Genomic DNA, 24,417 nt, shown 5'->3' with positions numbered 1-24,417 from the left:
GGCACGTATTGCATGGAGCACTGGGTGTGGTGCATAAACAACGGAGTTTGGAACACTGAAAAAAATAAAATAAAACATATAAAACTGAGAGTCCTAAACTGCTGAGGAGAAAGCTGGAATTGACTCTGTTCATTTCTCAAAGGTGAATAAATAACAAGAAGCCCATTCCGGGTGGCAACACTCAACTTTTTTGCTTATGAGCATGCACGGTCTTGGCATGGGGGTGGGCTGGCCTCTCAAGAAGCAGTGAGGAGGGAAGTTCCATGGAGGAACTTCCTGGGATTCAAGATTGTTCACATTGCTGAACCAGAGACACTTTTGGGGATGGTAGATTTTTTTTTGTTGTTTGTTTTGTTTTTTCCCCACAACAAGAAACCATTTATCTAGGCAAATTTAAACAGTATTCATGAGTTGACATCTTACATTGCATCACCTCTATCTGCCTGACTTGAGAAAATGCTTTGGAATATGAGTCAGAGTTGAAACTAAGAAGATTTATTATGTATTATCCTAAGTGCCTTCAAAGACTTTTAAGCAGAAAAGTAGTACGATCAGATTTTCATTGCCGAAAACTCACACTGACAGCACTGTATAACTGAACAAAACTAAAAGCAGTCAGAAGGCTAAGAATTCAGATAGGAGACTCACATAGCCTCAGCCAAGGCATTAGGAGACGGACTGGGGAGGGGTTAGTAGGTTGGTGAGGACCTTAGAAAATAGGATTGAACTAGAATTTAACAGCAGATTGTGTATTGTAGATAATGGAGACAGAAGCCTAAGAATAATTGCCAAGATCTTGAGTAGAGTGACTGTTTAAATGATGGGTTTTCTAACAAAGATAGTATTTCAAGAAGTAGGTTATAAAAAGTAGTTTTGAAAATTTAAGGTTTGAAGGGCATGAGAGTCTAATTGGAGATACTCGGTATGATTTGAGTTCAACTAAGAGAACCATTAGACAGAGATAGATCATTACCTTTTGCTGAGGTATTTAGAATAGTGACTATCATCTGGGGTAGGTTATGGGGGGTGCATTTAGAATAATCTGGAGGGAAAAATTTCCAAAGTGCATGTGCCTTTCATTCTCCTTCAAGATTACAATAAGTCCTAAATAGAATGCCCTTCTCTCTTACCAATTTCTCTGAGACTCTGGTGCTGGTGAGTTGCTATTTTGATAGAAGTCTGAAGCACCTATCAAGTCGTTGGAGGCATGACAGATTAACAAACACTGAAACTAGAAATTATGAAACATTCAACTCACCACATTGAATATGTCCTCAGTGAGTTCTAAAATCTTCCATAGTTACCCATAACAATAAAAAGTTAAACGAAACATGACTACACTATTTAGTGGTTATAGCCTCTTAGGAAAGTCAGACAGGTGGCTAAAATTTTCACATAATACAATGAAAGCAATGATGAGGGTATTCATGTTGGTCCTGTGGTAGTATGGGAGAAAAGAATACAAACTATGTGCATTGCACTGGGGGAGATGGGCCATAGCAGTAGACCTCACCCAAAAAGAGGACTCCAGACCCAAGTTTTGAAGGATAGAGGTTGTTCCCTGGGTGAGGCAGAAGATGGAATTTCCCAAATAGTGTTGCCACCATGCATCATTTAAGATTGCTCTTGACTGCAAGTAATCGAAAACCCAAGTGACAATGACGCTAGCAATAGAGATATTTAATTTTCTTTTATTAACGTGGAGGGTGGAGATGGAGTATAAACAATTTGGAACAATACGTGACAAACTTGAAAGCCCCAGACATAGCTTTATATAAGCATGTTTTATAGAAATAGGGAGGCAAACAAGAAGAAGAGCTAAAGAAGTAGAAAAGCACACTAAGGAATAGGATTTAGGGGCTGAGTTGAGGGGTCATGTACAAGACATATTTTCCTGTATAAGCCTTGCAATCCTATTTTTTAAAAACAAGGTATAGATATCAATATGATAAAAATAAAGTATTGAAATAATATTTTGTCTATTGATATCGATATATTCATTATAGTCTTGACTAATGGAGTTTGAACTTTCAGTTGTATCTCTTAAAGGTGATACACAATTTTAAGACTCAGACTCTGAAGCATGGTGTTTGAAAATGTAAAATCCTCAGAAGAACAAGAAAAGAAATGACCAGAAAGAAAAACTGAAATTAGTAGGTAAAGGAATTTCATGAATGAGAAAGTGATCAACAGCCCAACTTAAGGCATAGAACTTTACTAGGCATTTGTCAAATGTTTAATAATTAGTGAATTTGATGAGAGAAGTTATTTATAATTTAATGAACTTATTGGGCTGAAAAATATAAGACACTTGACTAATCAAAATAATATGCTTAAGTATATAAATGACCTTCTCTTTACCTCTCTTTCTCTCTCTCTTTTTTTCCCTCTCTCTTTCTCTGAGGGTATCAAATTGTATTTCACTACCTTGAAAAGGTTTGAGATTATTGAAAAGACATGTGAAGAGAGAGAAGAAGGTAAGTTTTTGGTGCTTTTCAGTCCATACAAAGATAACTTACCCATCCTCCCTTAAACCAAGGATGTGTATCAATAGTAAGCTTAGAAATCTGAATTGTAGTTCATATTAATTAGAGTTGAGGAATTCTCATATCTGATACCTCTAAATTTTTTAGCAAACTGAAGCAAGATCTCCTTCTGCAGTTTCAGGAGGAATCATAATGGGGTAGAGACCCCCAAAGGACAGGGTATGAGCAATGTTTGTTTGGGCTTTCACTACCAAATCATGGTTGGAACCCATCCTGTTTAACTGTGTAAGGTATATTGTGGCATCGATGGAGGCTGATGTTTAAATGGAAAAGCCAGAAATAATACCACCACTTCCTGGTGGATTTTCATTGATATGCAATCGACCTAGAAGTTCTTAAACAGAAGGGAGGAAAAGGTAGCTAAGATGAGAGATTTCATTACCCTCATGAAGCTGCCATTTTGAAGGACGAGGCAACTCTGAATATGGAATTGCAAAATAGACATTAACTGAAGCAATCATATGGAGCTTGTGTCCAAGAACCAGACATGGGTAGTGGTTGCAAATATAGATATGGAGTCAGTGGAGCAGGGAAAGTAACCATAATCCCAGAAGCTATAATAATAGACAGCCAGTATTAACACAACACCATGTCTCTCACCAACCTCTGAATTCATCACCAGGAAACCATGCCAGGTGTATGGGACAAGGAAAGACGAGAGACGAGCAATCAATGAACCATGATGTGTTTATCTCTTGAATCAAAATTCCATGTTAGGAAGTAGGGAAATGTTGAGAGAAACAACTCTGATAGAGGGTTGACTTTCAAATGGTCTGGATATTAATGTAAAATCCATACAAGAGACATTAATTTGAATGATCAATTTAAACAGTAACTACATGTGTATTATCTCCTTTGCAGCTTGGTGGCCTAGGATGAAGTGAGTTCTATAAATATACTTTTAGAAGGTTTTTTTTTCCCCCCCTATTACTGGTTTTAGTTGTCGTTCAGGTATGTTGATTTTGCTATAATGTGTTAAATAGGAACTCAGCAAATGTAGGAAAAACAGGAGAAATGATTTGTGTTTTATATATTATCTCCCATTCTCTTTTGCACACTTCTTTCAGGATTTAAAATTTTTTTAAATTTTCAGATTTAAAATTTTAGGGTATCTTTAAGCCCAGCACTCCTATTGGGCTATCAGTTGTAGAAATAAACTGAAATGTCTTTAGTATTAACTACACAGGCTTGTGAAAAGTCAAGGAAGTAGGGTGATTTCCAAATATCAACTTGGGAAGGCCAAGTGGTTATGAAGGAATCGGGAGCTTTCCAGATGACTCTGCCATCATCTTGGGACCTACCAGCTCCTCTGTTTCTGAATTCCCGCCCTTGTACTAGAAGATACAAGGGTTGAGATCAATTAATGGCTTTACCTCAACCCTATACTCCCTCTGCCTCATTCTAGCTCCTGGGACGAAGACTGACTCTATGTCAAGAAAGATTTAAAATGCTGAATCAGGTAACTCAAGAGCAAGTCAGTTTTCCTACGAGATGAGCACCTACCCCAAATCTGTCCACATTTTAATATAATTTTCCTCTTTGTTCATACCAACTCTCTTCCTTTCTTTCTCCCTCTCCCTGTTATTTCCAGGATCCAAGTCCTGTTGTTGATGTCTAACAAGGAACAGAGACCGTCTGAGGCTGATTTCTGTTTTGCTCTTAAATGTCTTCCCTTCTAAGAACTGGTTAATTCTTCCTAAGCACTGGCTCCATACCTGGGACAGAACATTGTAGCAGATTTATCATTTGCTCTGCTGAGTTCCAGAGTACTGCCTGTAGAGGCACCTTCATTATATTGTGTTGAATAGTCAGGAGGCCAAATGTTTACTTGCCTTACCATCTGTTGTCTGTATTCTTCCTACTGAGTTGGACTCTGGTTCATCGGGTGTCGTCAACTCTTTCTACCTACAGCCAGTTTAGAGTTCCAAGTGCTTACCTCTTCCTGTCTAGCCTGCACCACATGCTTTTGGATGTAATGATTATTCTTTGGGGGGAAATCTGTGGATCAATTAGGATACATTTGGCAGTATATCATGGAAAATATGTTTCCAACTGGCACAAACAATGTAGAAATTTATTAGTTTCTAAAACCTGACATGCAGTAGTGAAATAGAATGACTTAAGGGTTGAGATCAACTAATGGCTACATATCCATACATGTAATTATGGAGATGTGGCTACGGTACAGTGAGAAGACACCAGGACAATTTTAAGATATCTTTCCTTCCGTTTTAGAGATTGGTCTCAGAGGGAAAATTGCCCTAATGAAATGTATTCTGAGGTCTGATTTAATTTAAAAACCAGCTTTTATATGAGACTAAGTGAATTCGTCTGAAAGTTTCAACTCTTCTAATTTGGACAATTAGAGTTAAATGATAAAATTCATACGGATGTTCATAAGGTAGGCCTATAATTTAGTTGCATTCGGGGAGTAAAATATATCAAGGTTAGGCCAAGAGTGCACATGTTTATGACATTGTGTCTTTGATCTTATATAATTTTTTATTTTGATATGCTGCCTCTTCCCAAAAATGGTGGAGGGAGACTGAAATATATTATTTAGCTAATACTCTATGGAGATTAATGTACTTTGAGAGCAAATATGCATCCACTAATGGTATCAGAGGTTTGCCTAGGGAACAACATCAAGTCTGTGATTTCTGACCTCTGTGAATTAGCTTCCCAGGAATGCATGTGAGGGCTGGATGGGTGTGGCCCGCCCCCCCCCAAACTATTGGATTTCAAGGTTTATAGCTTTGATTTTGGAAACTTTAAATTGAACTGTGATTAAGATAAACTTCTTAGACTGTGGCGGTATAATGCTAAATAATCAGTAGGGTAAACACAATACTATTATGTTTCTAAAATTAGCACCTAAAGAGCTTTACCCTGCTTCCTCCTTCCCTAATGTCTCACCCCAGTAGCTACTGAGTGAACGTTCAAATATTTTTTAAGCTGCTTATACTCATTGCTGTCTTCCTCCTCCCTTCCCTCCCTCTTTGTCCATCTCCTTCCTTCAGTTTTCATTTCTCAACTTTTAAAAAACAGAACTAATGCTTTTGATAGCTTTAGACATACTCACGAGAGTATTTTCTGTACTTGCTATACTTTTGTATAAACCAGGATATGTAAAGACTGGGCTGAAGAATTTATATCCAGTTGGTAAATTATAATATTTATGCTGTGCCTAAACCTGTGCTGATGCACCATTTTTTTTCTGCAACATAATAACTAAACAGGAATTGTTCTCATAAGAAGGATTTTTGTGTACATATATATGCTACAGTAATCACAACTGGAGAAACCTTACTCTACAAATGACTCCTGAACTAATCTGCACATTCTTTTCAAGGAAATAACTTGCAATTTGGATTTAGGAGATTTGGGTTGGTTAATCACTTTTACATTTAGTTTTCTTGCATGTAAAACCAGCTTTCAGGATAATTGTATCCATATGCCTGTAAACTGTTAATTTTTGTCACTACATATTACTTTTCCACAGGATAAACTATTAAAAAGATTGGAAAATATAAAAAAAATAAATTATATTCCCATCCAATTAAATCTCTTGAACACACTAAGACTATTGATATTCCCTATGACACCTACTATCTCAGTCTACTCTAACAAAACACAGCTTTGAAAGCTGTGAGAAGTCCAATATTTGGTGCCAGCAATGACCCCATCTTTTTTACCTCATCTAAGCCTAATTACCTCCAAAGATCTACCTCCTAATACTATCACATTAGGTATTAGAACTTAAGTATATGAATTGGGGGCAGGGCACAAACATTCAGTCTAGAACATAAAGAAGCCAACATTAATACAAACATAAGCACATTTTGTGATTCTTATCTTCATATGGCTTGTGAAATAGTACTTTAAAGAAACTGGTAGGAAATCAAAGACTCAAGTATCTTTTCTTGAACAATATTTATTCAGAAAGATCTTTGAGAAAGGAGTAATTTTGCTTCAGATTATTATCTACAGAATTCTCTAGCCTCCTGAGAAAAAAGGAAAAAAAAATCTGCTATGTAGGTAAATTACTTTTGATTCAGCATTATTAATCTGAATCAATTAACTCTTTCCAAACAGGACTCTCTGTGTGAGTTTATATTTGGTGTGATTTTATCCTTGCCTAATTCAATTTTTCTCTAAAAGTACTGGTCTTAAAACTATATTAATACTTAAGATCTCATCATCTGATTTCTTATTTCCTTTAATGCTGTGTATTCTTATCAATATACTCATCCCCCATGTTCTTATAATTATTTAGATTAATTTTTAAGTCATTGTCATTTTTTAGCCTAGATATTTTTAAAACTAATTTAAACAATGGAAATTTCTACTTTTTTGTTTCATCACAAAGCTACTTGTTAGGGTCTAGAGACAAGGGCAGAGGAACTTTCTGTAAACTGAAAAATCTTGACTAGTTTAACGTACAAAAACTATTCTCAGATATGTATCATTGTTTTTGGTATTTACAATGCTGTAGATTGTTTGGAGGTTATGGTCAATAATTCCATACAGACGATGGGATGTAGTAGAAAGTGCTGGACTTGAATCCTTTCAACTTCTCTTACATCTCAGGGTCTGACTGTTACCTGCATTAAGACTTCATATAATTCTATCTGTGCAGCTTCCCCAATGCAATATGAGAATGGAAATACATGTTTTGTTCAACTAATGAATGCCTCAGTGGAAATAATGACAGACTCTAGAATCAAAGTATCCACTAACATAAGAAAGGTTTAAACTGAAGGAGATCAGGCACAAATGACCCAGTTAAATCAAGTATATCTGTTCATATAAAGGATAAAGGAGGTTGCCAGTTGTAAGAGATTGCAGAGAAATCCACACTATTTTTAATGATAGTCAGGTTGAAGTTTCCAAGCACCCTACAAAATTTCAGAAGGGGACACACAATTGAAAATCATTTGAGTGAAGGAGACGGTCATGAGGGAGCTTTTGAAAGGTTAAAGAAATTTTTGAGCTTTCCCATCCAGACTTACATAAATAAACATGGCTGAAGACATTCACTGCAGCTACTAGTGGCCACCTAATCTTAGGCAGGTGTACTTCTTCATCAACCTTGGTGTAATACAATATATCCTATGAATAAAGAACACAGCTGGGCCCAGTGCAGGGCACTCAGGAATAACTGGTCCTCATTTATCACCTCAGCATCACCAGTACTGGCTTAAATTTAGAGCTGAAGGATTGAAAAGAGAGTTCGTTACCAAGATGTCTGTACTCGACAGTCATTTCGATTAGCTACAGATTCTATTTGGCAAGTTATTATGTTTACTTTCTACTTTCTGCATATATGTTCAGAAACCACCTAAAGACTATAACCTTCACATTTCATTGCAAATGTCATATTCTCTGTGCCCGGGAGTCAGATACCCAAATCAGACAACCATGATCAGAAGTAGTAAAAGAGATGAGGGGCGACTGTGTTTAATATCCTGTCACCTAATATTTAAGAAGACAGTTTCCACTGACTTTTAGTCTAATAAAATTAAAACACAGACCTTTTGGAACCCCCATGATTATGTAGCCGTATTGTACAGTATAGCTTATAGTCGATTCCTGTCAACCTGAGTCAAAGGTGATTAGAAGATCAATGAAAATACAAAGGGTTGTATAGGGCAGATATGGCTGAAAGATGAAAATAATTAACTAACCAGGAAATGCTACCCGAATTACCTGCTTCGCATGGGCAGTAATGTTCTTAAAATATCAGATGGGAACCTGGGCTACAATGAAGAGTATTATCCCCATAACCACTCCTGGTTCATTTGGGTGAAATCAAGAATTGCACTTTCGGAAATTGTGAAAGGAGATACTTTTGTTCCATCCAGATGAAGTCATTCCCCCATCTCCACTCCCTATTATAACAAGGTTTAATAACAGCTGTCAACGAAATCTTCTCACCCTTTATCTGAAGTAATAATTTTGAGGTCAAATCAGCTAAAATAAGGAAGCGTTATCCTAGCTCCATACTTAAGAGGTGTTCAAGATCTAAACAATTTATTATTGATAGGTTCAGCCTGCTCTGTACCATTGGGATCTAAATGTTTCCTCCAGGCCTTTCCCTTGAGTAGCTACAGACTCCAATCAATCATTTTGAGTCTTATTAAGCATGGTCAGGCCCTGCATTAATATACTTTTACTTGAGTTGCTTAAGACAAAAATGTATTTACGTATTAAAATTTCACAAATTCCGACATCTCTTCCTGTTTCATTTCATCTCAATCTAGGCAAAGTTTTCATTTTTTTTTTTAAATTTCTCTTTTACCTAGTCTCAGTCAAAGCAGAATACTGCTCAGCAAGGCATACATGTACACAGATCTGGAATGATGAGTTCACTAATGAGCAAGGGTTACAAGAGGAGACTTGGTAGTGTCTAACACTCCCTTTCTGCACTTTTACCAGTACATTCATAATACTAATGACAATAATTTATAGTATTTGTTGAATTCTTTCTATCTACATACCAGATACTGTAAATGATTATATTTTTTAAAATTCTCATAAAACCCCTGAGTTATGTGCTAAACTTATTCCTGTCTTCCTTCCTCCCTCCATTTCTTCTATCACCTTCCTTCCCTCCTAATTTTTATAATTTCAGATGAAAAAAGTTGCCAATCCAGACATAACTAGTAGTTAAATTCGAGCTTTCTATACAACTATGCTTGATGGAGCCTGAAAGGCTCAGAGATTACTAAAGGAGGGATCATGGGGGAAGGAAAGTGACACTACTGAAAAGTTTCCAGATGTTTCTGCAGGTGGCTTTAGGGGCTAAAATAATAGAACCACTAAAGACTGAGATTGATATATAAAGGAATAACTCCTCCCCCCAAAATTCACATGGTTTTTAAATTTTATTTTCAAGGAAATAGTTTTTCCTGAAACTGAACTAAACTAAAATGAGACAATTATTATTTCACCATATGGCAATTATATCTTATAGATTATTGCATTAATTTTAACAAAGTGCCCTATTTTGATTCATCATCAAGTTTAAGGGTGCACTAATGGCTAACAAAGCCAGAAATCATGTTTATCTTTTCTTTTTGAATAATCAAATACGGGGAGTTAACTAAGTTTTAATCATGAAAAGGTATAATGCAGTAGTGGTAATAAAAATGATGTATTTTTCAACAGAGATAACTTACTTAAATATTATAGGAAAATGAACTTAGGAAAGAGAAATAGAAGAAAGAGAAAATGAACTTAGTGAAGAGAAAATGAAATTAGCAAAGGACTCAGATAACTGAGTCCTTTATCTTGTGGAATGCCCAAAACGTTGCTACATAATTTTAATGACCACAGTTTTGACTTTCAAAAATCCTAAAAAAATTACAGATCAAAATACTGCAGTCAGCCATCTGTATCCTGAGCCTTTAAAACCTCTTAAACTGGCAAGAGACCCACATCAATCAATTTGTGATTTGTACTGGACTTATAACTTGCTTTCATTTGAAATCATAAATATAGAATAGTTCCATTAAAACAGACTCACATTCTTAGTGTTGCAATAATGCACTATTCTTCTGACAAAACAGAGTTGCAGTTCAAGTCCATAAATGGAAGAGTTGGGTTCAAGTAACTGACAACATCTAGAATCAAATATGTAACTGGGTCTCAAAATGAAGACCAAAGATGAATCAAGACAAATGCTAATACTCTTGCATCCTGAATAAATCACTTTAAGTACAGGTCTGAAAATGACTTTTTCAAATGATTTTTTTTTTTAATTTAAGCACTATTTGTAATCTAATTCTTCCTTACACTTGCCACTCCCCTTTTAACAGACATCTGGAGCTTGCATGGAGATACATCTGAAACATTTTTATCATTCTGGACTCTAGAATTTCCCCCATAGACAATTTTTCCACCTTAACTACCATTTTTAAGCAACCCAATGTACGTGTGATGGCTGAGTAGGTAGTGATACCACATACCCAAATGGAATGTGATGCAGCAGAAAGAGTTTCATATGGATGCAATTAATAGGAAATTTCACACGTTATCAAAATGATGAGATTGAACTGTATAAGAAAGAAAGCAGACAAGGCTCATCAGTAAATAGCATAGGCAAGAATGTTTTGTTAAAGGGACATGGTCAAATGGATGAATGAAGCATGCATAGTTTCATTTCAAATTTCATTTCTATTAACTTTTTAAAATTTAATTTCTTTTCAGTATAACAGAATTCATTGTTTATGCACCACACCCCATACCCCATGCAATATGTGCCCTCCATAATACCCACCACCAGGATCCCCCAACCTCCCACCCCCTCACCCCTTCATAACCCTCAGACTAATCACTTTTTGACAGAATAAACAATGTTTTGAATACAGATATGCTGATGGGGTCTCTTACTATTGCAATAGATATTTATTTCTTTAGAATGTTTATCAATGGAAATGTGTGAACCACTATTTGAGTCATGTGAAACCCAACAGATGTTCAAGTTGATACTGGGGTTTTGAGGGCCCAGTCCCCCTATCCACTGTGGTTATCCTTGGTTCTTAAAGTCATGGGAGTTGAAGACTCTCCCTTCATCTATTCCCTGCAAATCCCAACCCTTCCCTCTGAAGTTCACTGGAAGCACTTATGACTAGGCATATGAACTATGCCAGAGTGAACCCTTGGTCCTCTCCTGTGTTGACAGTCTTCATTTCTATGCCAGTCCATACCTAACTCTCCCCCATGTCATGCGAACCAACTCTGAATCCAACACAAGAAGCTATCTGTTATGACTCCTACCACTGAATGCTCTGGGAGAGTTCATCCAATGTTAAGGAGAATAAGAGGATGTTTATTTCACAGGTGTGTGTGTGCACACATGTGTGTATATGGGTGTGTGTGTGTGTGCATGAGAGGCCCTCTTAGTAATATCTGTTCCTGTATTCCTGAGCAGTATCTTTATATGGGCTAATAGTTTTTTCCATTGCCTGGAACCAGTTGCTAAGTAGGAATCAAAGATTTCTGTGGGGACATATACATTGCATCCCAAGAAAATAAAAAAGAAAAAAATTCAAATTCTGGTGTTCTACTATATCCATATATCAGTCTACACATACCACAAATAGATTACCAAATATAAAAGAATTAGAACATATTAAATATACTTAACATGTAAATGGATATTTGACAAATTTCATTGTTAATGATCTTCAGGATTATCATTAAAATTTTATTCTTCAACATGATAAATGCAGAAAGGATAGATTTCTTCAAAGCTATAGCTGCTGAAAATTGCGTATGTGCTCAAATTAATTTTACACTCTAGCTTGTTTTATTCTCATTTATCTGTTTTAAAATAGATCTGAGTCATCTGAGCAGTTCTAATATTTCAATTTTGGATAAACATGCTTTGAGGTAGCTCATTAAAGAAAACAAAACAAAAAGTTATGTACCCAAAACATGCTGTTTCAATTGAACATAAAACCTATCTCTAAGTTCCTTGTCAGATGAGGAAAAGCAGGAAATGTTCTGTTAAAATGTTATGTTTCCATCAGGAAAACAGAGAGAGAGAGAGAGAGAGAAAGAAGAAAAGAAAAAACAAAGAACTATATTAGGGGAGACAACAGTCTCCCTTATATCCAAGATGCAGAGAACATTCTCATGTGGACAGTGCAGTAAGCCAAGCTCAGACTGGCTGTGATCACTTCCACCAAGTCCTCCCAATAATGGAGCATGTGACTGTGCAGGTCCACAGGCTGGGTGCTCTGTGAGCAGCTGCAGTGTGACTGGGCAAGTGTGATGCCTAGTCATTGTTACCTAATTGTGGTCCAAGAAGCAAGGGGAAACTGGAAACAAAGTTGAAAACCGTATCTGATATCCACATCTTTGATCCAAGTGATGTGGCTTGCTAAAGGTTGGAGTTCTGGGTGACTTGGTTGGAAGTAAGGAATTCTGACAAGCTCCTTCTTGGGTGGGTGGGAGGGGTGTGGTGGATCCTCTCCACCACACTGGTACCAACTGTGTCTGTTGTGAGGAACTGGGAGTCCTGAGGCGCCCACGTTATTGAGCCTGCCAGGCTTAGTTGTGAATTCACCCCTTCAGCTCACCCCAATAAACCGCAACATCTATTTGGTTTACACATGACTGAGCTCATATCCACCTGGGTCCTGTGGGAGGCCACTTCAGACCCTGTACTGGGTAGCGTAAGTGACATAGCACATAATATCAGAAGCAACGATTTTATGTTAATTGGAGCAAGAGTACATGTGTAACTTCTTCTTGTAAGACTGTTAATAGGTGTTAGATGACAAAAATAAGTTTATAGACAAGTCCTTTTAGGATGCATCGAATTTACAAGTTTAAACAGATTTCTTTCCCGAAACACACAAGATTTTGGATGTGCTATTATACATTGTAACCTCTCAAACATTTTTAGGATCATCCCTCACATCTGGCCTCTGTCTCCACGGTGTAAAGACTGATCATTTTATTCCTGGTTGAAATTCCATTTACATGTGACTTAGTTTTACTAACTTAATGTGAACCATATATATATATATGTATGTATGTTATATAATATATAGCATATATGTGTATATATTATGCTATATACACATATATGTGTATATATGTATATATGTGTATACATTTTTCACATATAATATATAATACTATAATGCAATTATATATGTGTATATATAAGCAATGTGACATCCTGTTCAACAAGTTTGCAAAATATTCTTCTCTGATGGCTTAGACCTTAACATGTTGTGAAGATGATCACTGACTGCGCCACATTTCCTCCTATGGGTTCTGAGCTGACAGAGGAAGAACGAGATCCCATCAAATGCATATATACATTTGATATTTTCCCTTGACTGGGCAAATGTTTCCAAAGACTTACCCCCGAGTCTAGGCCTTGGGATGACCTAGATGAATATCATCAGTATCTGCAGACAGGTAACTGATGATTTAGATCTTTCCACTCTTGGTGGGGAAAGGAAACTGTGAGTGCAAGTAGAAAGACAGGGAAACTTCTAGGGCTTCTCTCCCAGGCCCACCCACACAAAGTTTCTCAAATTATGGTTTAAACAGTTACGTTAGAATATCTTTAGGGTAGGACCAACTGGGTACTTTTGAAGCACTTCTGAGATGGCAGCATTTACATGTGGCAGAGGGAGGTACTCCAAGAACAAACTCTTTCCTATCCACAACCTATCATTCGGCAATGGGGGATTTCTACTTTAAGGACAAATGTGGAAGTGCTGGGGCAGAAGAAAGCTTTTCCTGTTAAACAGACGAGGTGATCACCCTTTTATTATATTCGGGCTTCGTTCTATACTGTATTAGAAAGATGTCCTGAATGTATTTTCAGCCAGAAGTCTATGCTATTAACCAGTGCTGGCCTGTGATAAGCCCAGAAGAGTGTGAGTGAGTGTGTGTGTGTGTGTGTGTGTGTGCGCGCGTATGTGCGAGAGAGAGAGACAGAGATAGAGACTATTTTCAAGAAAGAACACTTTATATGCTGGAAAGGTGGCAACATGGAGTTGAAAAGACCCTGGATCTTGGATGCAGAAGCTTTTGAGACCCTTTGAGACACTTTGATTCAGACTAGCCGTATTGCATAGCTGAACTCTCACATCCCTCTTGGGTCTAAACCTCCACAGCTCTGATTTGGTTCAGGACCTGCCTGATTCTGCTTCAGTTCCCATTTCTCTTCCAGCCTCACCTTTCTCTCTCCTTTCAAGATGTGCCTTGCAATTTCCTCCGCCCAGGATTAACTGTTGTTTATTTTTACAATCTGGATTTCCATCTCTAACCTGTCCCTTGGTACCTTTAAACTTAATTCTTAACTGTGTCACCCATAAGATGACCTACTCTCTTTCAGCTGCAGTTTTATAAATAATCAGTTAATATTGGTCTTAACAGTTTGTACAGTCCCTTTCCTGACCTCTTACCCAGTTAGAATCCGAACAATTCCTTTATCCAAATGAATGAAGAGTGAACTGTCAGTTTTCAGTGCCAGATTAGGATAGAACAACATTTTAGAAAATTTTCTCTTTTCCAAACATTAATATATACTCGTGTATAAAATCACCTGGGGCTTGAAATGATGGTGACCCTCCCATAATTAATCTAGGGTCAGGACTTTTTCCTCCATAAGTTTCTCTTTCAATGGGCTGCATTTCAGCGACATAGATATCTTGGTGTGGCCTCAAATCATGTACCCCTGTTGCTACTTGTAACTTATTTTTCATGGTTAGTTAACAAACATGAATAGCTTCAGAAAGGATAAAAACATGATTTTATAGATCATAGAGAAATCTATATAACATTTAATCTAGGTATAGCGTCCAATGTTCAACAGGAAACACACATTTAAATCCAGGAACTGAAATCCCCTGTACCTCAGAGTGCATTGGGACCTCAAAAGCCACATAATTCAAAACACAAACAAATTGTCTTCTGTGATGTGTGAGCAATTCAATTTATCCAGTCAATAAAGAATAATACAGAGATGAAGCCAGAGGTGTATCTCCTTTCAATTAACTGTTTTCTGGTTATTGGTTTTAGATTGTTTTCTAACAATTTGATGTTTCTAATAAATTGTATGCTACTGTGTTCAGTTGTGCCCCTTCTACTCCAGACGACCGACAGATCTTTCTAAAGAGCAAATCGCATCATGTTACTTGGCTAATTAAAATCTTTATACTGTTCTCATGGTACGAAGCATTGATTTTCAACACTGGTGACACATCAGGCCTGGAAATTTTTGGAAAATGGTGCCCAGGCCCCTTCTAAACCTTCTAAGAATGAATCTCCAAGGGTGGGGCTGGCCATAGTTATTTTTAAAATTAGGATCTTTGGATGACCCCAAATACAGTCATTCTTTTTAAAAAAAAAAATTATTTTTTAATAAACATATATTTTTATCCCCAGTGGCACAGGTCTGTGAATCCCCAGGTTTACACACTTCAGCACTCACCATAGCACATACCCTCCCCAATGTCCATAATCCCACCACCCTTCTCCCAACCCCCCTCCTCCCAGCAACCCTCAGTTTGTTTTGTGAGATTAAGAGTCACTTATGGTTTGTCTCCCTCCCAATTCCATCTTGTTTCATTTATTCTTCTCCTACCCCCTTAACCCCCATGTTGCATCACCACTTCCTCGTATCAGGGAGATCATATGATAGTTGCCTTTTTCCGCTTGACTTATTTTGCTAAGCATGATACCCTCTAGTTCCATCCACGTCGTCGCAAATGGCAAGATTTCATTTCTTTTGATGGCTGCATAGTATTCCATTATATATATATACCACATATTCTTTATCCATTCATCTGTTGATGGACATCTAGGTTCTTTCCATAGTTTGGCTATTGTAGACATTGCTGCTATAAACATTCAGGTGCACGTGCCCCTTTGGATAACTACATTTGTATCTTTGGGGTAAATACCTAGTAGTGCAATTGCTGGGTCATAGGGTCAAATACAGTCATTCTTGAATACTTAGCCTACAGAACAGTAGGCTAAGTATTCAAGCCCAATTTCTGCAGTGTGGCTTATATGTAGGATGCTTGTGGCACAGACTCCCTCTCTAGTATCCTAATTCTCTCCCCAACCACACTTTGTTACCCAAAAACACATTCATGCAGATGCACATACATACATGCTCAGCATATGTGTGTTTTTAGAGCATTTTAAGATTTACAGCAAAATTCAGGGAAAGGTAAAGAGATTCCCCACATATCCCCTGCACCCACACATGCATAACCTCCCCCACTAGAGTCATCAACATCCCCCAGGAGAATGGGACATTTCTTACACTTGATGATCCTATATTGACACATCATGATTACCCAAAGTTCACACTTTGGTTTTGTTCACTCCTGGTGTTGTATATCATTCTATGGTTTGGGACAAATAAGTCATATGTATCAATCATTATGGTATCATACAGAGTATCTCCACTGCCTTAAAAAATCTCCTGCCCTCTACCTATTCATCCTCCCACTCCCTGCCAACCCCTGGCAACAACTGATCTTTCAATGGCCTCTGTAGTTCTACCTTTTCCAGAACGTCATATACTTGGGATCACACATTACACAGCCTTTTCAGATTGGTTTCTTTCACTCACAGCTGCCTTAAAACTCCTTGAAGTTTCATAAATGAATCAGATGAAAGTTAAAAGCTTGGCCGTATGTGGTCAGCCTAAATTCTAGATTATCTTGCCACTCAGAGGAAACTTCAAAAGGACTTTGGTTTGCTCAGGTGCCTTAGGCCTGTGGGGAAGGGCTGCTCCTCACCTACCCTCCCTCCCGCTGCACGGTGAACCACAAGGATCTCGTGGAGCAGGCATGCACTGGCCACACCACCCATAGCCACTCTCAAGGCAGACCGCTAACTGGACCCACAGAGGAAATGCCTCCTGCACCACCCAGGGGAGGGCCATATTATGATCTCTCGCTCTCCCTGAGGACCAGGAAGGAAGCAAAGACCAGCTTCATTTCTGGCACCTACCATGCCACTAGAATTCTGCTAGTCTGTTATTTGCTGTGCTCCACAGGTCATTGGGGATGGAATCCTCCAAGGCTCATACCCCACTTTGTTCTAGAGCTAGCACTGTGCTCTGTTACTAATGACCTAAAGTAAATTGATAAATAAATATTAACAGCAATCCTAGCTACCATATATTGAGCGTTTCCAGTATACCAGGAATAGAATTACCCATTTTTTATATGCTCTCATTTGGTTGAACAGTATCATCTACATTATACTGATGAGAAAGCAGATGATGAACATCATTGTCATTATCATTGCAACTAATATTTACGGAGTTTTGCTTTGGCCAGTCACTATGCTCAGTGTCTTAGCTATAATAACTCATTTAATTTTTATTGTCAGGTGAATTATAGATCACAGCAAATGAGGAAATTGGGACAGAGAGAAGTAAACTTGCCCAAAGTCAATCAGCTACTAACTGTCAATATCTGGATTTTAGCATAAGTACTTGGACTTCAGAGCAATGGTCTTAATGATGATGCAGTACACTGTTATTTCAACACTAGCCTCTTCAACTCTCCTATTATTATCCAATACTTTTTTTTTTTAAAGATTTTATTTATTTATTTGACAGATAGAGATCTCAAGTAGGTAGAGTGGCAGGCAGAGAGGGAAGAAGGGAAGCAGGCTCCCCGCTGAGCAGAGAGCCCCATGCGGGGCTTGATCCCAGGACCCTGAGATCATGATCTGAGCCGAAGGCAGAGGCTTTAACCCACTGAGCCACCCAGGTGCCCCTATTATCCAATACTTAAAGACTTAATGATATATAATGATTACATGAATTACAAAAACTATTCCTCTTCAAAAATTGTAAGCCGTATTTGTTAGTCTTTCTTGTAACATACAATCTAGAGTACAGATATTTAATAAGATATATGGAGAAAGAAACATATCTAGGATATAAGAAATTGAAAGAAAATTAAATTTTACTATGAATTGAGAAATAAAAATAAATTTCATTAATTAAAAGCAGTTTGCGGGACGCCTGGGGGGCTCAGTTGGTTAAGCAGCTGCCTTCGGCTCAGGTCATGATCCCAGCGTCCTGGGATCGAGTCCCACATAGGGTTCCTTGCTCGGAGGGGAGCCTGCTTCTCCCTGTGCCTCTGCCTGCCATTCTGTCTGCCTGTGCTCGCTCTCCCCCCCTCCCCGATAAATAAATAAAGTCTTTAAAAAAAAAAAAGCAGTTTGCAAAAATAAACAAAAGTAAGCTGTTTGCTAAGAGTACATTATATTAGCCCCCTAGAGAATGTTATTCATTTGTACCCTGGTGCAAGGCCACTGGCCTATATTTAGAGAATATTTTAAGAAACTATCTCTATGAATCTTTGTGCTTCACTTGCATATGGTTGGTGATGAGATAGTTGTTTGTGTATCACAATGTCTTCTTAATTGGAACCATTGGGGAAACGTCTCTCTCATCTCATTTTCATTAAAAGTTGTGCTTCCCCTGAGAAAATGCTTTGCTTTAATTTTGTGAACCTTGTGAATCATGTAACATATTTTGATTACCCCTTCATAATGGCTGCTAAAAATCACAGACAAAATTATAACATACCTAAAGGAAATGTTTAGAGAATCATAGCCCACATTTGATATACCAATTTCTGTAAAAAGTATACTTTGCACTCCTACATTTATTTCATCATCAATACATCAATACTAAAATATCTTTGTTAAGCCAAGACTATGGTAATATTATCATAGTGCCCACACCAGCAGATAAATCTGCTCCATTCTTGTTTGCCTTGATTTAAAAAAAAAAGAAAAAAAAAAAGAATCTATTTTTGGAGATTCAGCACACCAAGGATCTAAAATGGAAATAACCAAAATGTGAGGGTTCTTGAATTTGCAGAATATAGGAACAGGAAATGCAATTTTGTCTGGAAGGCCTAAATGTAGAAGTACAACACAACTATATTCAAAAGCAAAAGCTGTGATCTTCACTAGATGTTAGTCACTAAGTCCACAGACTCTGGAGCCAGACTTTGTGGGTTCCATCCTGTCTCTTATTTAAAGAACTAAGTCAGCTACTTAACATCACCATGTCTCAGTTTCCTAATCTTTATAATTGAGAGAACAGTTCTTACTGTATAGGAATTATTGCAATGATTAAATGAATTTATTTACATAAACTTCTTAACTGTGTCTGTCATATTGTAAGCACTGTAAGTGTTAGATTTTACTGTTTGCTGGATTTCCCACAAGTGCTGATATTATCAAGAATGATATTAAGAGTAGGAATAGAAAGAAGGAATAGAAAGAAGTAGGGGCACCCGGGTGGCTCAGTCAGTTAAGCGTCCAACTCTTGACTTTGGCTCAGGTCATAATCTCAAGGTTGTGAGAAGGAGGCTTGCAACAGGGTCTACACTCAGTGGGGAGTCTTTTTCTCTCCCTCTGCCCCTCTCTCCACTTGCATGAGGGCTCTGTCTAAAATAAATAAATAAATCTTTAAAAAAGGAAGGAAGGATGGAAGAAAAGGTGAATGTCTTCAATGAATGAAGAAAAATAACTGGGCGGTGAGTTTATGATCACCCAAGGAGGAGGAGTAGGAAAAGTCCTTTAAGACAAAGGGAACTTTGAAAGATGCAAGAGAAAGCAAAAACAAAAATGAAAACAAAAAACAAAACGAAAGAAAACAAAAACCAGAATGGAAGCTTCAATAGGATCAAGCAAGACAATACTTCCACCTCTAGATCCTGGGGTCACAGGTGAGGTAAAAACCAGGTCTCCCCCTGAAAAGGCTGCAGGAACAGGAACTATTGCAGAAGCTAGTTTTCAGTGAAGAAGGTCATGGGAAAAGCTAAATAAATTTGAGGACTGTAGGTATTTTTTATTGCCTCTCTATCAAAAGTTACAGTTTCAAACTAGTTTTGCTGTACTCCTTTCATTCTCTGGGATTTGTTACAGGTCTTCAACTATTTCAATTCTTCCTAAATAATACCTTTTCCATTTTCATATTATTACAAGCCTCTTCGGAATGACTAGATGCCCTCTTGCCACATCTGTGTTAGATCCTTCATATATGTGTTTCCTTTTTATACCTGAAACAGAAACCACCTTTTATTGTATATAGTGTCAATGTGAAGAAGCTAATTTCCTCCACAGTCTATACTGGAATGCCAAAAAGAGAGCAATTGACCCTATCCATTAAATTTCATCCATCTTCAGAGACCAGCATTTTGCTGAAAATGTATCATCTAGAATGTCAGACATCATCAATAATGCTACTTACTTTAGAAGTCATTGTGGAGTAGAAGACAGACTAAGGTATTTTATCACTGATTGGTAGGCATCGAACACCTATGTCCTTTCCCCCTTCATATCAATAGGAAGCTGAGAAGAAAACATGTATTCACATGGATTGTATTTGGTGTTTAAGGCTGAAAAACAATCAGAGATGTTGGAAAAATCCAAGATATCCAGAGGCAGTCATTACCAAATATTTTCCAGTTCACTGAATTGATTATTAAATGTGTCCCAAAAACTTGGAATAAGGAGGTTCCAGAACTTGATTTTGGGTATGAGCACAAAGCTCTACCTGAGGACACTTTGGGGATACATCATTCTCATGGAAGTCAGGTGTGAGTTAGGGTATGAAGGTGATAGAAAAGCCAAACAAATTTGAGGATTCTAGAGTTTGTTGATCATTCCACAGTAATTTCAGAGCATACAATGGAAAGGTATTGTAGATCTCAGATTAGAGGATGCAGAGAAGAGTAAGTCAAAGTAGGTGCTCTGGGAGTTTTGGGTTTCTGGAAGTTAGATAAGAATATCCACAAAGCATGATAGGATTGGTCTTGAAAATTGTTTAAAGAAAAGTAGTCTTGGGGTGTCTGGGTGGCTCAGTGGGTTAAAGCCTTTGCCTTCAGTTCAGGTCATGATCCCAGGGTCCTGGGATTGAGCCCCCACATGAGGCTCTCTGCTCAGCAGGGAGCCTGCTTCCTCCTCTTTCTCTCTCTGCCTGCCTCTCTGCCTACTTGTGATCTCTATCAAATAAATAAATCTTTAAAAAAAAAAAAGAAAGGTAGTCTATAGATTTAAGCTAAAATTAGTGATTCTTAGCTGCATGAAATGGGGCTTCTGAATAGTTACCCCCTTCAAGGACCCTGAATGATTGATGGATAAGGAAGGAAATCTAACAGAGAACACCTGGTAAGGTAAAGACACCTCTGATAGTACTTTCCCCAAAAGCCATAGGAGGCATGGCAACGCCAGAGAAAGATGCTAAATGATAATTCTTTAGAAGACTGTTTTCACTTCTGTTAATGTTGTTTAAATGAGAGAGGGCATATATTAAGTGGATTTATCCATTAATGGGCCAGAGGAGTATGGAATAAGTGAATATATTGCTGAAAAGTTGCCCAGTGATGGAACGTATGCCTTGCTCTTAGTGAGTTTGTTGCCAGTTGGAAAGAAAGCAAGAGGTCATGAAAAAACTTAGTAGTAAGTCAAGTAACAAAGGGTAATATCCTGAGAATAGCACAGGCCATGGGTTTGAGGGGTGATGGAGTTTGCCCAGGAGAGAGGTTGAGAGGGCAAAGTAGCTAGAGTACAAAATGGCGAAGTGGCAGACAGGGGAGCTAGAGATGGAAGCAGACCATTTTAGGAGTGGTTTTGAGTACTGAAGCAGGGGGTTAAACTAAGGTTTGCTTTAGTCTGGAGCTTTGAACAGTTAAAAGGCTGCAGCAATAGTACCGATCAGAAGAATCTACAATAATTGCGGAATTCAGTTGCCACCTGAGATTTTCCTGTCCATAGAATCCAAATTTTTGTAGGAAGACTATACAGTCCCCTTAATTTGGTTTAATTCTTTGGGGCTTATGTTCTGATGATTTTTAAAAATTTTAATTTTTTATTAACATATAATGTATTATTAACCCCACGGGTACAGGTCTGTGAATCACCAGATTTACACACTTCACAGCACTCACCATAGCACACACCCTCTCCAATGTCCATAACCCCACCACCCTCTACCTCCACCCCTCCCCCCAGCAACCCTTAGTTTGTTTTGTGAGATTAAGAGTCTCTTATGGTTTGTCTCCCTCCCGATCCCCTCTTGTTTCATTTTTCCTTCCCCACCCCCTAAACCCCCCACATTGTCTCTCAAATTCTTCATGTCAGGGAGATCATAGTATAGTTGTCTTTCTCTGATTGACTTATTTTGCTCAGCATAATACCCTCTAGCTCTCTGATGATTATTTTTTGACTTGACTTTCTACTGCTGTTGGGTGCTTGGTCTGTCACAGTTTACTTGCAATGGCTGAACCCTTCTCTGCCTCAGTGTGCACCAGCCGTACTTTGCAGGGCATGTTCCATGCTTTCTTCAATACAACACTCACCCATGACATTTTTAGACTCGGTAACTTCTATGGAGGCTTTTTTGGTGATGGGAAGAGAAGCCTACCCTACAGTAAAAAGAAACTTAGAATTGAAATTAGACATCATTGTGCCTAAAAGTATTTGACGCTCACCCTAGCAGCCAGAAATTCCTCCTGAGTGGCGTTTGTTTCCCTGTTCACTGCAGATTGCACACATTCTCAACCTTTCAATATCTCATCTATCTCCCAGCAACTTAGTCTGCATCCATACCCCTGAATTTAGATGAATTCACATGCAAAACACTTCAGCTGTCACTATGTCACTGTTATATTATCTCATGGAAGTATTTTACCTTCAACAAAAAGCAACTTGCACCAGAGGAAAAATTATGACAATATTTTGTGCAGAAGGGACTGCAGTCATTTGTGGTTTTAAACAACATGTTTTTATGCCTTGAAAAACATAGACAGCTACTGATTATATACTTACTGAGAAAAGAAAACACCAGAGGAAGTTTCTAATAGAGATCAGGAGTTGTATTCAAATGGAATCAATCAAACTGAGTTTATCCTTACCTGCTAACATCTGGACAATCTGCCAATGCAATAAAAATTCAATAAACTCACAAATTATTACCAGAGCATGAAGGTCTCTTTTTCTAAAAGTGTGTATAAAGATCGCTTATAGTATTAAGCGTGTGAAAAATTAATTAATAACTATAACTGCTACTTGTGTAACAATTTACTATTACTGATTTTTATTCTTTGGTCTAAATATAGTGCTATGGGAGAAATGAGGATAGACAGGGAAAAATGAAACTAGACTTAAAAAGTTTTTAAGATCTGCAGTTGAGATGAGAGAAGAGCTCAACCTAAAGGAAGTGCATTTCTCTGTCGCTGTGCATAAATCTAGTTGGACTTCTCCGTTACTTCATTCTGAACTTTCAAGTTCAGAATCACTGACATAACAGAATATATTTTTATGTATCTTAAAGCAGATTTCCAGGTGGAAGTATTAACAGGTACATTTTTAAATAACAGGTACCCATTGGGAAATAAACTGGATTCACCAAAAAATTCACTTGCCTTTGTTTAAATTCACTATCTTGTAGAGAAACGTCTTTGATTTCCAATTCCAGATATGCTTTTGAGTTCTTGAAAGAGCCATTGATTCTGGAATAAATCCTTGGGATAGCTTTGTTGGAAAAACCATGTAGGGATAGGACAGTCTGTTTTTGCCAAATTCAGGATTCATTGAAGCAGTGCTGACTTCAGGAATTACTTTGTATCATGCTGAGTAGGTACATAGAAATATATATGACAAAATAATTTGCAACGCATTTCTGGTGGGATTCACCTGAAAATAAATGATTTCTGTTCAGTTACTGTTGAATTTATCTCAATACCGATGAAATCATTGATTTAACTGGGTATTTACTGTACATGGCATTAGAGTCAGTCCACAAGGGGGCTCCCTTGCTTTAATTTTTAGATTTCCTTTAAAATGGATTATACTTTGGAAGATTTTTTTTTTTTTTTTTACCTTTGCAGAAGAATTTAATAAACCAATTTTAAATGCACCAGAAACTCTGAAATGTATTAATGGGTCACATTAACCTGAAAGAAAAAAGTACAGCCTCCACACTCTCTGGGGCATCTGATTTTTCTTAGTAAAAACTTTTATTTATTTATTTTTTTTAACAAATGTCATGTTGTTAGTTAGCTGTGACAAAATTGTACTTCTCTAAGTCGTGCAAAGCCAACTGTATCCATGCTATACAAATCCTATGAGTCAGATAACACAATTGCAATGGTTAGTTTAGTGAGATCATCATGATTTCCATAGGACAAAGTGCTATGTCAAATGGATAGATACCCAGCACATGTCATTTTTGTAATGTGAGTCTTAAAAAAAAAAAAAAGGTATTCATTTCTTCCATAATATAGGATTTAGTGGCCTTTGAAAACATGTATTTGACTATGCATTTGTTAGGTTCTTTTTCATG

Source organism: Mustela nivalis (genome assembly GCF_964662115.1).
Source record: "Mustela nivalis genome assembly, chromosome: 15".
In the NCBI taxonomy this organism is placed as follows: Eukaryota; Metazoa; Chordata; class Mammalia; order Carnivora; family Mustelidae; genus Mustela; species Mustela nivalis.
Note: the sequence above shows the minus strand (reverse complement) of the source record.